The 15,227-nt window shown below is 41.6% G+C and overlaps 2 protein-coding genes across 5 annotated transcripts in view; both read right to left on the reverse strand.

The window, feature by feature from the left end:
* The window catches only part of LOC144589259 (uncharacterized), a 486,230-nt gene extending 471,005 nt beyond the window's left edge, over positions 1–15,225 (reverse strand). The window contains exon 1 of the mRNA XM_078393548.1: positions 9,781–15,225. The gene's annotated coding sequence lies outside the window, so the exon portion shown is untranslated. The remainder of the gene's footprint in view (positions 1–9,780) is intronic.
* TPD52 (tumor protein D52) overlaps positions 1–15,227 on the reverse strand; it is a 42,744-nt gene that overhangs the window by 26,293 nt on the left and 1,224 nt on the right. The window lies entirely within an intron of this gene.

Below are 15,227 nucleotides of genomic sequence, written 5' to 3' on the forward strand. Positions count from 1 at the left end.
TACACGCACCAGTGAAGTCCCACAGTATTACAAATGTAGCCCCATATACTGTAACAAACATGTACAACTTCCCTACTGATGATAGATGCATGCAGATCATGATATGATCCAAATCATTCCAGTTGAGTCTATTGTTCTGGTTCATATCATGACCAAGTCATTATAGAATGTCTAAGTCTTTATAGTTCCTGTTATTTATATTTTGAAAATTAATTTGAACCCCACAGTACAATTATTCAATAAAATCAAGCGAGACAGTCATAAGATTTCAATCACTGCTACTAAAAGCTAGTTTTGTTTCTTTCACCATGTATCATGAGTATGAAGTTATAGCCCCCAAACGGAATTAGAATTTTATGCAGTGAATTGCTTAAGAACTTTGTAAAAATTGCAGTACTACAAAATCATTTAAGTTTATTTGCCATTTAATATCACCAATACACATGCCATTTCCCATGAGGCACATTTTTCCCTGACTTCCATCAGAAGGATTCTAGGGAATTATTTAGTATAGGCAAATAAATGTAATATAAATAAACGCAAATAAAATGCTATAACCAATTAAGCAGAATGAACAAAAACAAAAACAAGGTTCATTTATTTTTCTAAAACTTGAGGAAACAGGACGTTTCGACCCTAGTGCTCAGAAGACTGGAGCATTACCATCATTGAGGGTGAGAATTGCTAGCTTGAGACATACTAACACAAAGGACCTCTCTCTGTAAACACACAACACTTTCCTGCTAAAAAGAGTACATGTAAAAAGACTCTATAGATCTTGGTGTATGGGCAAACCGGGGAAGATACTCAAATTGCAATCAGATGGCACTGTGTTTCAAACTACTGTAGGAACAGGCTGATTATTTACATTTTCTGGCAACCACACATGACATAGACAATAACAAAGTAGATCAACAGTTATCCATGCCTATCTGCACCTTTTGGGTCCCTTGCAGTGGCTTGTTTGTTTGTTTTAGCATGAGTACAATCACTCCGTTTTTGTTCAGTTTCCGACGTGTGGTCACTGGTATTGAACTGAAGCAGCACCAGTGACTGTTTCCCCCAACAATCAGTGCTATATCACTTTGGTGGCAAGTCAATGAAGTGATATATCACTTACCAATCAATTAGTCAATCAATCAATCAATCACTAATACAGCTTTCCTTGCTCCCCAGGAGGACAGCGAGAAAACACATTCCAACTACACTTTTTTTGCAGAATCTAAACAATACCATAAAGCTCCCTTACCAAATTTCATCAGGATGAACAAAAAAAGAGCTCTCCTAAGTGAAATGGGAGGCCCATCTATTCAATATTCTGTTCATACAGTTATTAGATCATTACCAAAGTCAGGGTGGATAAAAACCAATAATTGCTTTCTTTAAAACATAAATTTAAATAAAAAGATTTTTATCTGAATCATCAAAAAAGCAGATTTTCAAAATTTAAATCATGAATTAAATTGTGATATATCCTTTTTATTCAAAGTAAATCCATAATGTTACCAATAAAAAGCTCACAGGCAAAAATGACCAACAGTATAAATCTTGAGTACATACCGGTATATTCTACTACTTACATATAACGCCTGCTCTGATACAAATTTGTTGATGAAATTACGCAAGAAGCAAAAATAAAATAAAATACAGAAAAAAATTGCTGCTTATATACCACCCCATAGTACTTAAAGCACTCTCTAGTTTGCAATTTAATTATGCGGGCTACACACTGCCCCCCCAGAAAGTAGGGTGTTCATTTTGTCGACCTCAGAAGGATGGAAGACTGAGTGAACATCAAGCAAAGCAACTCAGATTGAACCCAGGTTGTGAGCAGAGTTTTGGCTGCAGTACTGAAGTTTAAACACTGTGCTATGAGACTCCACTTTACTGCATTACTATTGCCACAACATAAACAGGCTTGGTGCCCAAATAAGTGCATCAATATGTATTCACAATTATTATTTTTAATTTTATTTTATTTATACCCTGCCCATCTAGACCAAAGTCTACACTGAGTGTCTAACAGCAATCCAAATAATAACAATATGAAATAGCAGCATTAATACAATTGAAGGCGGCAATAAATAAATCAGATATTGACAGGAGGGAAGGCCTGCCTAAAGAGCCAGGTCACTTAGCACAGGAACAGCCACTCCATCCTTCTCCGTGAAGGCTTTCACTTCTGCTCTCAACTCAAAAAGTCTCTTACGTTTCCCCTGTTGAGCCAATGTACCTCGGTAAAGTAGAGCACATCCCCATATTCTGACTCCATTTCCTCTAAAAAAAGCACGGATCTGATTTGGTTGATGCATTTCACAACAACAGACATCACATTGTCAAACTTCAGGCATTTGCTGCAAAGGGCCTGCTGGTGGATGATGCAGTGCAGAACAATGGCTTCATCTACACCCTCCTCTTCCAGTTTTTTTAACAAGTGCCACCAGTCCATTTTTCCTCCCTGTTACTGATGGCGCTCCATCGGTTGTTATTCTAACAAACCTCTTCCATGGCAAACCCGCATTCTCAATGGCATCACACAGCTGGTGAAATATCTCCTGAGCGGTGGCCTGGCCATGCATTGGAATTACTGTGAGTAACTCCTCCATCACTTCAAAATTGTCATCAACACCATAGACATATACTGCGAGCTGGGCAGTGTCGGTGATGTCTGTGGTCTCATCAAGAGCAACTGAGTATACATGGAAACATTTGGCTTTCTCACACGGTCATAAATGTTACTTGATAGGTCAGAAATGCGCTCTGCCACGGTGTTGGCAGAAAAGCTGATGTTGCTAAACTGACCTTTATTTTCCAGACAGAGTATACTTATACTTGCAGCCTGTAATATGCACTTTTTGACAAATTCACCTTCTGTGAATGGCTTTACTGTTTTAGCAATCATCTCACTAACCACGTAGCTAGCTTCAACTGTTGCATTATTCTCTTTGGTTGCTTTCTTGAAGAAATCTTGTTGCCTCAGTAGACATGTTTTAAGATTGGCAACCCAGTTGGCTCTCTCATCTCCTTGGTATCTAGTTGTGTAATGATGTTTCAAATTGTACTCCTTGTGCACCACAACTTCTCTGGGCAAATAAGACACATCGGGCTGCCCCTGTGCTCAACAAAGAAATATTGCATTTCCCACTTTTCCTGAAATTGTCTGTGCTCATTACCAACCTTTCGCTTCACTGCAGGCTTTGAAAAATACACATATAATGTCCCGCTGGCCAGCAACTTAAATTTTTTTTTTGAAGTGTTGTGAACACAGGACGCTGGGACAAATGTCCGCGTGTGCCCAATAGAAACGAGGCAGCCAGGAAGGCATGGAAGAAAGCACTCCATGGCAACGCTGCTATAACTTTCACTCATTGAGAAATACATCTCTGCTTGCATCAAGTCCAGCCAATGTCCCACCCCCAAGAACCATATACAGTGGTGCCCCACATAGCGACGTTAATCCGTTCCAGGATTAACGTCGCTATACGAAAACATCGCTAAACGGAAAGAAAACCCCCATAGGAACAAATTAAACCCTGTTTAATTCGTTCCTATGGGGCAAAAACTCACCGTTCAGCGAGGATCCTCCATAGGGGCGGCCATTTTCCTCGCCTCGGTAAGCGAGGACTCCGTCCAGAAAACAGGGGGCGCCATTTTGGAACCGCCGATCAGCTGGCATTCCCCCCCCCCAGGAAAAGGAGGAAGAGGAGAAGGTGAAGCGGGAGACGGGGAGTCAGGCGCCCGGCCCTTTCCCTTCCCCTGCCGCCGCCGCCGCCCTGGGAGGAACAAGCCGGCCGGGTGCCGGCTTGAAGAAGAACCGGAGCAGGTGAAGGGGGAGGTGGAGCCAGGCACCCGGCTGGCTTGTGGCTTGTTCTTTCCCGGGGCTGTGCAGGGGAAAGAAGGAAGCCTCTTCCCCCTGCACGAACCCGGGAAGAAACAAGCCACAAGCCGGCCGGGTGCCGGCTTGAAGAAGGGGAGGTGGAGCCAGGCGCCCGGTCGCGCCGGGGCTTGTTCTTTCCCAGGGCCGTGCAGGGGGAAGAGGCTTCCCTCTTCCCCCTGCACGGCCCCGGGAACGAACAAGCCACAAGCCGGCCGGGTGCCGGCTTGAAGAGAGGAGGAGGTGAAGGGGAGGCGGAGCCGGAGCGAGGCGCCCGGTCGCGCCGGGGCTTGTTCTTTCCCAGGGCCGTGCAGGGGGAAGAGGCTTCCCTCTTCCCCCTGCACGGCCCCGGGAACGAACAAGCCACAAGCCGGCCGGGTGCCGGCTTGAAGAGAGGAGGAGGTGAAGGGGAGGCGGAGCCAGGCGCCCAGCCCAGGGCTCTTTCTCTTCCCTCTTCCCCCTGCATGGCCCGGGAGGAGCGAGCCGGCCGAAGCGCCGCTCGCCGCCGGCCTTCGGATGAGCGGCCGCCACCTCCTCAGAGGAAGAGGGCTCCCCCGCGGTCTTTCTTAAGCTCCCACCTGCATTTTCCCCCAGCTGACCGGCGGGAGCTTGAGAAGGACGGTGGGAGAGCCCTCCCCAGGGGTCCTTCCGATGCCCCCGCCGGTCAGCTGGGGGAATATGGGGCCTATGGGGAAAAATCGCAAAGCGATTTTTCCCCATAGGCAACATCGCAATGCGATCGCTTTTGCGATCGCAAAATCCGCATCGGTATGCGGATTTGTCGTTAAACGGGGCGCCCGTTAAGCGAGGCACCACTGTACTCCACCGTGACTGGTAGGTTCGTTCAGCTCCGCACACAGCACTGTAAAGTGCCATACATATCAAACTCACAGGCCACACTAATATTAAACTTTCATATTAAGGCCAGGGCCACAATCTATCATCCTGAGGGCCACAATCAGCCTGCGGGCCGCAAGTTTGAGACCGCTGCTCTAAAGCTTTCTGGACCACAGTTATAATTGCCCCTCACCACTGGCTGGACAAGCAAGGGTAGTTGGGAGTTATAGGCTAAAACAATGGCATAGCCATTAGCTGTTCTGAAACATCCCTTCTTTCCTCTCTAGAAATTATATAACATTATTCTAAGTTATTAGTTGAGATATTTAAGAATCCATTGTATGAGCATCTTTTTTGTTATTTTTAATAATAGTATTATTGCAAGTTTTAGTCATCTACTGTACGGATGTCTTGGATTTAACTACTTGCTTGGTCATCACTGACAAACACAATTACATTAAGAAAAATGAGAGAAACCTCTCCCGGCAAGTGAGCAGCCTGGCATATCAAGGACAGAACAATTTGTCCTTCCTTTGCCAATTTCTCCACTCCTTTTATGCTCGTTATGGATCCCAGCTGAGGAAAACCAGGACTCCTATCCATCTGCTCCCAACTGTTGCCTTTCTGTCAAACACAGTACAGTACTGCCTTAGTGCAAACAATTTCTCATCTCTGTTGCAGTTTGGTTTCTTCCTCAAAACAAGCAATCATTTCTTGAAATATTTTAATGCACAGTAATTGACCAAGTCCCTCCATTGAATATCCACCAGCAGAAGTTGAAAACTGCACAGCTTCCCACAAATGCAATAAAAACAGAGTAAAACAAAGGAGGAACAGAGAAGACAGAACAATTTATTAACTCTACTGAGAAGCCAGGCTTCTTACTCTATCACTTGTCATCAAGCAGCAGCTATTCCATCAACCTACAGCAGAAGAATGAGAAAGAAAGCAGGATCACACCATCAATGTAGCTGAGACAGTTTGTTCCTATTCTTTTCCATTCTAATCATAAAAACCTTGTAATGAAGGACAGATACCAAAGTTCTCTGTACACCCTCTTTCCCAATCTTCTTTCCTTCTCCGTTATGTCCTTTTTATAAACCTGAGGGTGTGAAAAATCCATTTTTACTGAGCTGTAAGCTCTTTCAGGAGCCTTTTTTTTAAAACTAAGAACTGAATAAGCAATAAAAAATAACTTTTCAGTGACACAAACAATTAGCTACCCAGTCAATCCCCCTGAAGGAGAAACATTCAAAGACACAGACCTCACAAGTCTGGGGCATAGAAACATAACAAATGCATGCTTGTCCAGTGTCACAGTTGTCATATACTTTATGTTAAAGAGTGCATGCTAATATGTATCTCTAGAAAACACATATGGGGAGGGGGAACATATCCAACATCTGAACCTAGAAAAGAGAGGTACTGGGAGCCGCAACCAGGTTAGAGGCTAACGAAAGATGGGTCATTCCCCATCCACTGATTATGCCCCTCCCTTCCACTCTAATAGCTGTGACATTTTGAAACATCCAGTGACCCATTTGCCAAGTGACAATTTAGCCCTTGAATTCAATTGCCAAAATTAAACACTCAATGCTAAAACAGATGTCTATTAACATTCTGCTAAAAATGCTATTAGCAATAAGACTATCAGTAGTCCATATTAAATAACTTTTATGCAGGCACTTCTTCTGGCAGTTACTGCAAACGCATGTTTCAAATCTAGGAAGAGAGAGAGAGCGCAAAAACTGTGAGGAGGGAACACGGGCAGGCAATGTTCCCCCTTATACTATTCTTGAGATCTGAAACATTTCTCTGGAACAGGTTCTTTTCTGAAGTCTAACAAAGACTGTATTCTCAAAGGCTTTCACGGACAGGATCCAATGGTTGTTGTAGGTTTTTCAAGCTGTTTGGCCGTATTCTGGAGGTTTTTCTTCCTAATGTTTCCCCAGTCTCTGTGGCAAGCATCTTCAGAGGACAGGAGTTAGAACTCTTGCTAGCTGAACCAAGGTTTGCTCTAACCCCACTGCTATAAAAACTTCCTATGTTTCCAGAAATGTCTTCTGTAAAGACTACAGTGGTGCCTCACACAACGATGTTAATTGGTTCCAAAAAAATCAACATTGTGTGAAACATCGTTCTGTGAAACACCATTTCCCATAGGAATGCATTGAAAACCGGTTAATCCGTTCCAATTGGAACAGATTGCCATTGCTGAGTGAAAATCCCCATAGGAGACATCGCTGTGTGAAACAATGTTTCCTTCATTGGAATGTATTGAAGCCGACTCAATACATTTCAATGGCTTTGCGAAGTCCTTTTTCACTCCTGTAAAAGTGTCTTACAATGTTTGGAAGCTATTTTAAATGATTGCAATGGTTAGCCCACCTCCTGAAACCTACGCAAACTGATTTTGGTGTTGTTCTGACACTTCGTTAATTTATGATGATTTTTTTGTTTTCTCCATTGGAAACCATTAGACAGACCATCCAATGGTTTCCAATGGAGAAAATTCAAAAAATCATCATAAATTAACCAAGTGTCAGAACAACACCAAAATCAGTTTGCATAGGTTTCAGGAGGTGGGCTAACCATCGCAAGCATTTAAAACGGCTTCCAAACATTGTAAGACACTTTTACAGGAGCGAAAAGGGAGATCGTTGTGTGAAAATCCCCCATAGGAAACATCGCTGTGTGAGGCGGCAAATTTAACAGAAAAAGGCATTGTTGTGTGAATTCATCGTTGTGTGAGGCACCCGTTGTGCGAGGCACCACTGTATCTTTATTCTACTAGAACTTAATGCCTCACATTTACTAATTTTATTCCACTGTTGCTATCTGTTTTCTTTGAACTAGATTCCCAGCACAAAGAATCTAGCAAAAATGCAACACATTATGATTCCAGCTTGTACAGAACATGAAAAGGACTTGATACTCTGGTTAGATGTACTGTATTCATAATGAAAGTCACTGCCAACTGTTTATACAGAGATGGGAAACCTGTGACCTTCTAGATAACATTGGATTGCAGTTTCCATAGTCCTTTACCACAGGCTATGATGACAAGTGCTAATAGGAGCTGCTCTCCAACCACATGTGGAATACTACATTTTCTTAATCCCTTCCTCATACTCCTGTCTTTTCCAGTTCTATGGGAAGAAAACCAATATTGAATAGAGGAATTGACATAGTAGTTACGTAATCTAATACTGAGCACAATTTTTAACATTTAAAGCAATAGCAGGAACAGACCTGAAGGGTCACTGAGTCCAACAATTTGACAAATCAGACAATCCACAGTGAATGCACCCCTTACAGATGTCCATCCAAACTCTGTTTAAAAATCTCCAATGAAGGAAAGCTACTGCCTTCCAAAGAAGTTTATTCATTGTCAAACAACTCTTTCTCTCAGGAAATTCTTCCCAATATTTAGTCCAAAGGCCCTATCTTGAAATCTGAATCACTGCTTCATATCCTATCCTCTGAAATGGCAGAAAACGATTTATTCCATCTTTCCCGTGACAGCATTTTGAACATTTAAAGATGGCAAATCTCCACCTCCTCTTTTTCAGGGCAAATATACACAAGTTCCTCAACCATTCTTCACCAGGCTTGGTTTCCAAGCCTTTTACCATCTTGCTCACCCTCCACTTGAGTGCTGAGGGAGGAGACAAACTGAGCTTTATTGCTCTTGCTAGTGGTGCTAGTAGAGTACAGAGAAGGCTTTTCTCCTCCATTTTGCAAGAGAACTAGCAAATCAGAACCATCATAAGAAAAAGATTAATGTTAAAAGTTTTTTGTTTGCTTTTTTTACAGCTTATTTTGCACTAATTAGGAAATAACTTGTTACATAATCTTCCCTATTTAAAATTACCAAAAGCTCCAAGGGATAAGAGTTTATTTTTCTCTTGGATGAGAGTATAAAGGAGACTTAAATCTGTTCAGAGATTTATCACACGTAGAGTTAAATACGTAGAATGGCATGAGACTACATCACCTGCTTGCCAGCCACATATTGTGCATGGATGCCTTGCTTGCACACCTACACACACACAGCTGAATCAGGCAAGGTTCTCTCAATAACTGGAAGCTTCCACCACACAAGTCTGAGTCACACAGACCACCTACACAGATTTAGCTGGATGCAAATTAGTGCCCCAATAAAGACATCTGTATTCAACATGGCTATTTGACCTACAGCTAAGCAGCCCAGTCTCCATAACCCCTGTGCATTTACACCAATGTGTGGAGGACAGTTTTTTTTTTTTAAAAAAAATAAGGCTTTAGTGTCACCACTGATATTTCTAACAGCTATAAGCAGAGACTACCAAGAGCAAACTCTAAAAAAAACAGAGATGCTAACCATGCATCAAATTCCCAGACTGCTCAAGGCACTTTCTGCCCTACAAACTTTGGGCTCAAATTAATTCTAAATAGTTTCTAGCAACCTCTTGCCTTCCCCTAGGATTGTGATACATATGCCCAAATCTAGAGTCAACAAAGAACAATAAGCTATTGACCCCTGATTGGTGAAACCCCAGGGACAGACTCATTCGTGGTAATCAGGACAGCCTAATTCATTAACAATACTAAGCAAATGCTTACAGACAGAAAATCACCTTAAGCCTGGAAGCTATCAACAATATTTAAAATATTTAAAATACCTGCCCAAGCTAGTTCCCTTCTCAAGGAGAGGAAATGTAGCCAAGTACTGTACAGAAGGTATATGAATAAACAGCCATGGAAATAGAATTTTATAAATTATGTTGATTAAAATTAGCAGATGTTCTATTTTCTACAATCTGCACTACATTAGTCAAGTTTAGGCTTATATAGCAAGAGGATACAGTAGAAGTTTTCCTAGCAAAACAAAACGTTACAACATTCATAGGAAATACAGCAACATCTAGCAAGCTACACCACAGGGACCTTTTATAATAAACTAACAGAGCAAAAATGCAGTCAAATGTGCACATGATTCTACTACCTAGTTTACTAGCATACCTATGTGATACTCTCAAATGCATCCAATTATGTCTGGCATGCACTGCTAATAAAAATCAGGTGACACAGGTATGCCATTAAGGACTGAAACTCACTACTAGAAACAACTTTCTCTCGTATGGCAGATACACTGCTTTTTAGTCAGAGTTATCACAGAAACTAAATCTTATCTTAGAACTGCAGAGTTGGAATGGCCCCTATGGATACAGATAAGAACATTCCACTCACATGAACAATGTCATTGTCTTCACTGGTTGTAAAGCTATAACACAGATGTAATCATATTTCGTGTGATTTAACCATTCTAACAGAGCAAGCCTGTTACTTATTGCACTTTATTAGCATGCTAGCCAGACAAAAGGTGTCCTTATAAGGTATTACTACTCATGTGATATTTTATACCGTACTATTGTTATTTCAATTCCGGCCAACCACAATATAAATAAAACAAACAAAGCAAACTTCCTGTCAATTGCCTTAAGTGCCTTTAGCTCTTTGTTTTACTATGGATGGAATATAGCAATACTTTTGTTTACAGAAACACTGTCCTTAGGATTATATTAGTACTATTACATGGTAACTAGCTTGAGGACAGATCCACTTCCAGAGGTAACTAGCAACAGAGAATTCTTTTACATATTCAGTTTCCAAAGGAAAAGGCAATATAAGAAAATGAATTATAGGATTTACAGGTGTAAAAACAAAATAACTTTAGACAGGACGTTTTCGGGGGGGGGGGTCGTGATAGTTTAAATTAGAACTTATTTACAAGATGACAAAGCAATAAGGTAAATGCAAAACCAGAGTTAAGTGGCAATATGAGCAGCCTGGGTAAACACACAGGTCTTTATGTGTCAATAAAAGCACCCAACATTCTCGACTGAGAAATCATTCCACATCATGGGCACCACAACAGACACCACAACCAAGAGAACCTTATTAGGCCACATACAGTAATCAGTGTTTGACACATTTAATCCAAAAAAAAACTCTAGAGTGTATGCTATTTATGTACTATATAAGTATGACAATTTTTTTTCCCAAAACATCAATGTAACCAAATCTATATCTCATCAGAAAAAAAAAATCAATAAAGCACATTTAGTATAGCTGGCACACTTTAAATATATTCACCACTTGTCTATATATAGATAGATAGTGTATATATGTATACATTATATATTTCTTTGAGTTGTTTTTATTTGACTGCTCATTTTGTTACTTTTATACACTCATATTGTTACTTATTAGGTATGTGAAACAACACACATCTAAAAACTCTTCCCATACCAAATAAAGGAGTGGAAATTTTTCTGAAATGGAAATTTTTGCAGGAAATGCTCTTTGGTGGAAGATTTTCCACACACACTGCTAGTCAACATACCTACCATCACCCATATACCACCTTCCCATACACTGTTGATTTCTTCTCCATTTCCCTCTCTATCAGAGGCAAAAAGTTTCAACTGTTCCATGTAACTCAGACTGCAACAGAAAGAATAATAAAAATGGCACATAATCTTCACACACAAAAATATATTGCTTCAAAACAACGGAAGAACATAACTGATGCCCATCAAGAAGACAACATTTAGCCAGCAAACTTTGATGGCAAAACTAGAAGAAAGAGGCATACATGTTGAAGATAAGCAACTGAAATGTGAACTTTAAAGCCAATCTTCATAATGCTATGAAAATACATAAATCTTTGCACGCCAGTGATTTTTTTTTTATTTTTGATTATTTTTGATAGAATAATAAGGCATAACACCAGCCATTCAAATGCATGAAAATTCTGATTGTCTGAATCATTCCAATGCAAGAAAAAACAAACAGGGGACCCACAGGCTTTCTGAAGTATTAATAGCAATCCAGGAGGTCTTATTTTTACTCTGACCATGCACTGTGAAGAAAGGGGTTCCTTCCAATACCATTTTCCCCACTCTGAAGGGGGTGCCCTAAAACTGTGTAGACATTAATACAATCAGTGCAGTATTTGCCTCAGTAGACAAATAGTTTGGGGATGTAATGGGTATTTCAACCAGCAAAAATAGAATCTTCACTGTGCCATAGTCACAATCCACTATCCCCTCCTCTGCTCCAACTGTTACTGCTGTTTTAGCAAAAACATGATATAAGGCAAGGCAGTACTACTACTAGATACTAAAAAAAATCACAAACAAATGCTAGCATTTGGCTTCATCAGGCTGGGCACCACTTATCTATCGACTGTGCAAAAAGAAAAGAATTCTAAAAATCGTGGCTTATATAAGTTATTTTCAAAATGGGGGCTGGAAAGTCAAGCTAGGGGTGCTGGCTTTAAATCCCACCTCTGCTAATGTTGATGGAGTTGTCCTAAACTCACCAGAAAGAAGGCTGCTGGCCAGTCTTCATTCCCACCCATCCCCCACTGCCTTCTATTGAAACAAAAGTTCATTTTCTTTGGCTGGTAACTCAGGTGACACAGAAATGCTACAAACCTCTTATCAGAGAAGTCGGGATAAAATTCAGTTTGCAGTCTTGGAGACATCAGCTTCCACAATTGGTCACACTGTTATTTGACTAATGAAATTAAGGGTTATTTGTACAACAAAAGAAAAGCAGACCCAATTCCACTTGTTTAATTTTACATCATCACCATCATAACTTAAATGGTATTTGTGTTAACCACATTACGGCTGCCCAATTTTATTCTCTGGATCTTTTGGCAGGCCATAGGGCTATTTAGGTCAAGCGCTGTCATTTACGTGTTACAACAGGTAAGTAGCCTAAAGCCACATGGTCGCTTTTTAAATGCTTTTAGTGTAACCCTTTTTGTCATAATTGCTCAGCTTTGCCCACTGCAGCCTACATAAAACAGATGCAAAAACCAAATGCTCAGCAAGTCTCAAAGGAAAGCCAAATACTGAAATCCCTGATCCCTAAAAAGGGGAGCATTGCCACCAACTTCATTAAACACACCACTGCATGCTACATCACTTAAATATGTCATTTATTTCCACTCATCTTCCTATAAATACAAAAGCAGGTTACCAATGTTAAAAACAAAGGGAGCAGATACTCTGAGTGAACTACAAGCTGGCAAAACTGAATTTAAAATGAAGCAAAGCCCTGCAAAACTTTGAAGTGTTTTTTTCCTCAGTGAATGTTTCTTCTAAAGCAGGAGTATGGGAGGGGTTTCATACAATTTTGGGCTGTGCTTGATAGCCAGCTAAGTACCAAGGACATGAACAAATGATGGCATTGGTCAAGTTTCAGGAAAAAAAAAACTCTGGGGCCTCCCTGAAGCAGTAAAAACAAAGAGTCTTGTGACAACTTAAAATCTAACAAAACAGTCTTTACATGCTGCGTTTCTCCCAGGCCTGGGGGACAGGTAGCATATAAATAAATAAACGAACAGATATTTGCTTATTTCATTCTTGCAGATGACAATGAAATGTTTCACATTTTCTCCCTGCAAAGTGAAATAAAAAGATCTCACATTTTGTGCACACACAACTCCTCTTGCATTTTGCTAATTCTTTTTCTCATTTTCCTGTTCAAGGTAGAGAAAATGAAAAATGCAGAGTCTGTCTCTTACTAAACACCCCATCTGTTTCCCTCATATATTATGACTTTCTGCTGGGCAACCAGCACTGATAAATCCCTGCCCCCATTTAAGATAAGAACAAAAGCCCTGCCCCCCCACCCCATTAAGTACAGCAGCACTCAGGCATGGAGGAGGAAGCGGCAGCAAGTGGCAGCAGTGAGGTAAATGCACCCACCACAGGTCACCAAGGAGGATGAAGAGCAGGCAGAATAGCTGATGGCTGAGAAGAGATATGGGTGCTATGTACCTTCACAGCTTCCTTGCTTCACAACAATATTTCAATAATGCCTGGCTCTGACAATAACCTCAGAGCCCAGTCAGATGGAATACGTGGCTGAAAATAAAGGTCTGGTGCCACACGAAGCAGGTAGGCTGTGAAGGCAGTACAAAGCAAGTGCACTCCAATTCCAGCACACTTCTCCCTTCAGTAACACCAGGTTAGGGATGCTGCACCCCCGTGTAATCCGGGCATAACTCTTATGCCCCCCAAAAGGTAACTAGAAAGCATAAAGAGTTGATGAGCACAGAGAGAAAGACAGAGATATGCACAGAAAAAGAACAGTTCTCTCTAGTGGGGCTCTCTTCCATAGTGTCGAGAATCCTTTCCACACAATACTGTCTGTAATGAGCCTTAAAGATCCCTTATGAACTGCTGATCTAGAGACTGAATTAGAGATGTTGTGTTTGGGGGCAAGTTGACCACTTTGATGCCTTCACTGTTGAACTCATAAGGCCTTGGGTGGACAGGGTCATAGTATTTATTGAATACTCGTTTATTGCATATTTATTTACACATTGGAATATTTGTTGTTTATTTATTTATTTATACACTTATATATAAGTGTATAACCAAAACTGTGCTGTTCAGACCCATGCAATTCAAGGGGGAAGCGTGCTCTTCACCTCCAGTGGCAGACAAGTGAGTAGTGAATTAGCTGCAACTACTCCTAGCACCACACCACCTGAGATGCCCATGCGGGCAGGGCTGCCATAAGATCCATGGTCACCATAACATTTGGAGTGGCTGCTGACAATTGACAACTGCTGTAAATGTGTCACATGCTGTAACCTCACCCATGGTCCACAAGTCCAGCCAAGGGAAGACAAGTGAAGATTTCAAGAGGGCTTTAAAAATTATACTGATTGTTTTTGCATCTGGTAAACAAAATGTAACAAGATGAATATATCCAAGACGTCTGCCTCTGTTCTAACCACAAACCACACCCTAGGTTACTTTCTGAAATGCAGGGGAATCAAGACCAACAGATTCCACAATGTTATCCTCAGGTACAGTACTTTCAAATGGGCACACTATACATGAAGCAACAAAACAAAGGCTGTTTTAAGAGTACAATGCAAGAGTTGTGCTTGATCAGGCTAGAAGTTGGTCTGATCCAATGTATCTAATTACACTTCAGTGGGGGGGGCACTTGTATCACTCCGCACTTCTGAGCAACCCAACAAACGGGCTGAAACACACCTTTTTACCTCAAGGCCTTCCAGATGTTATTGGCTTGCAACCCCCATCATCGCTGGTTAGGGCAGCTGAGCTTTGGGGGAGTTGTAGTCTCATAACATCTGGAAGGCTCCAAGATGTCCACCCGGGTCTTGAACAGCCCTACTTCACCACAGAGGGAAAGGGAGGTCGACCTAAAGTTCTACTTGATAACGAGGCATTGTTTGATCCTATTAACACCGGTCTGACCCTCGCCAGGGGCCAGGCCCTGTGATTTTTGCAAGGCGATTGATTTCTCCTCGCTCCAAGGACTTCCAGGCTGCCATCTCGGCGTCCAGCAGCCGCCGGAAGGGAGATGACGAGCCACGCCTCGACGCGCAATCTGATGAGCAGGAAAGGCACCGCTGTGGAGCCCCCTTCGCTCTTGTACACACACAAGGCCGGCGGCGGCAGCAGCAGCAGCAGCA

This window comes from Pogona vitticeps, chromosome 4 (genome assembly GCF_051106095.1).
Source record: "Pogona vitticeps strain Pit_001003342236 chromosome 4, PviZW2.1, whole genome shotgun sequence".
Classification (NCBI taxonomy): Eukaryota; Metazoa; Chordata; class Lepidosauria; order Squamata; family Agamidae; genus Pogona; species Pogona vitticeps.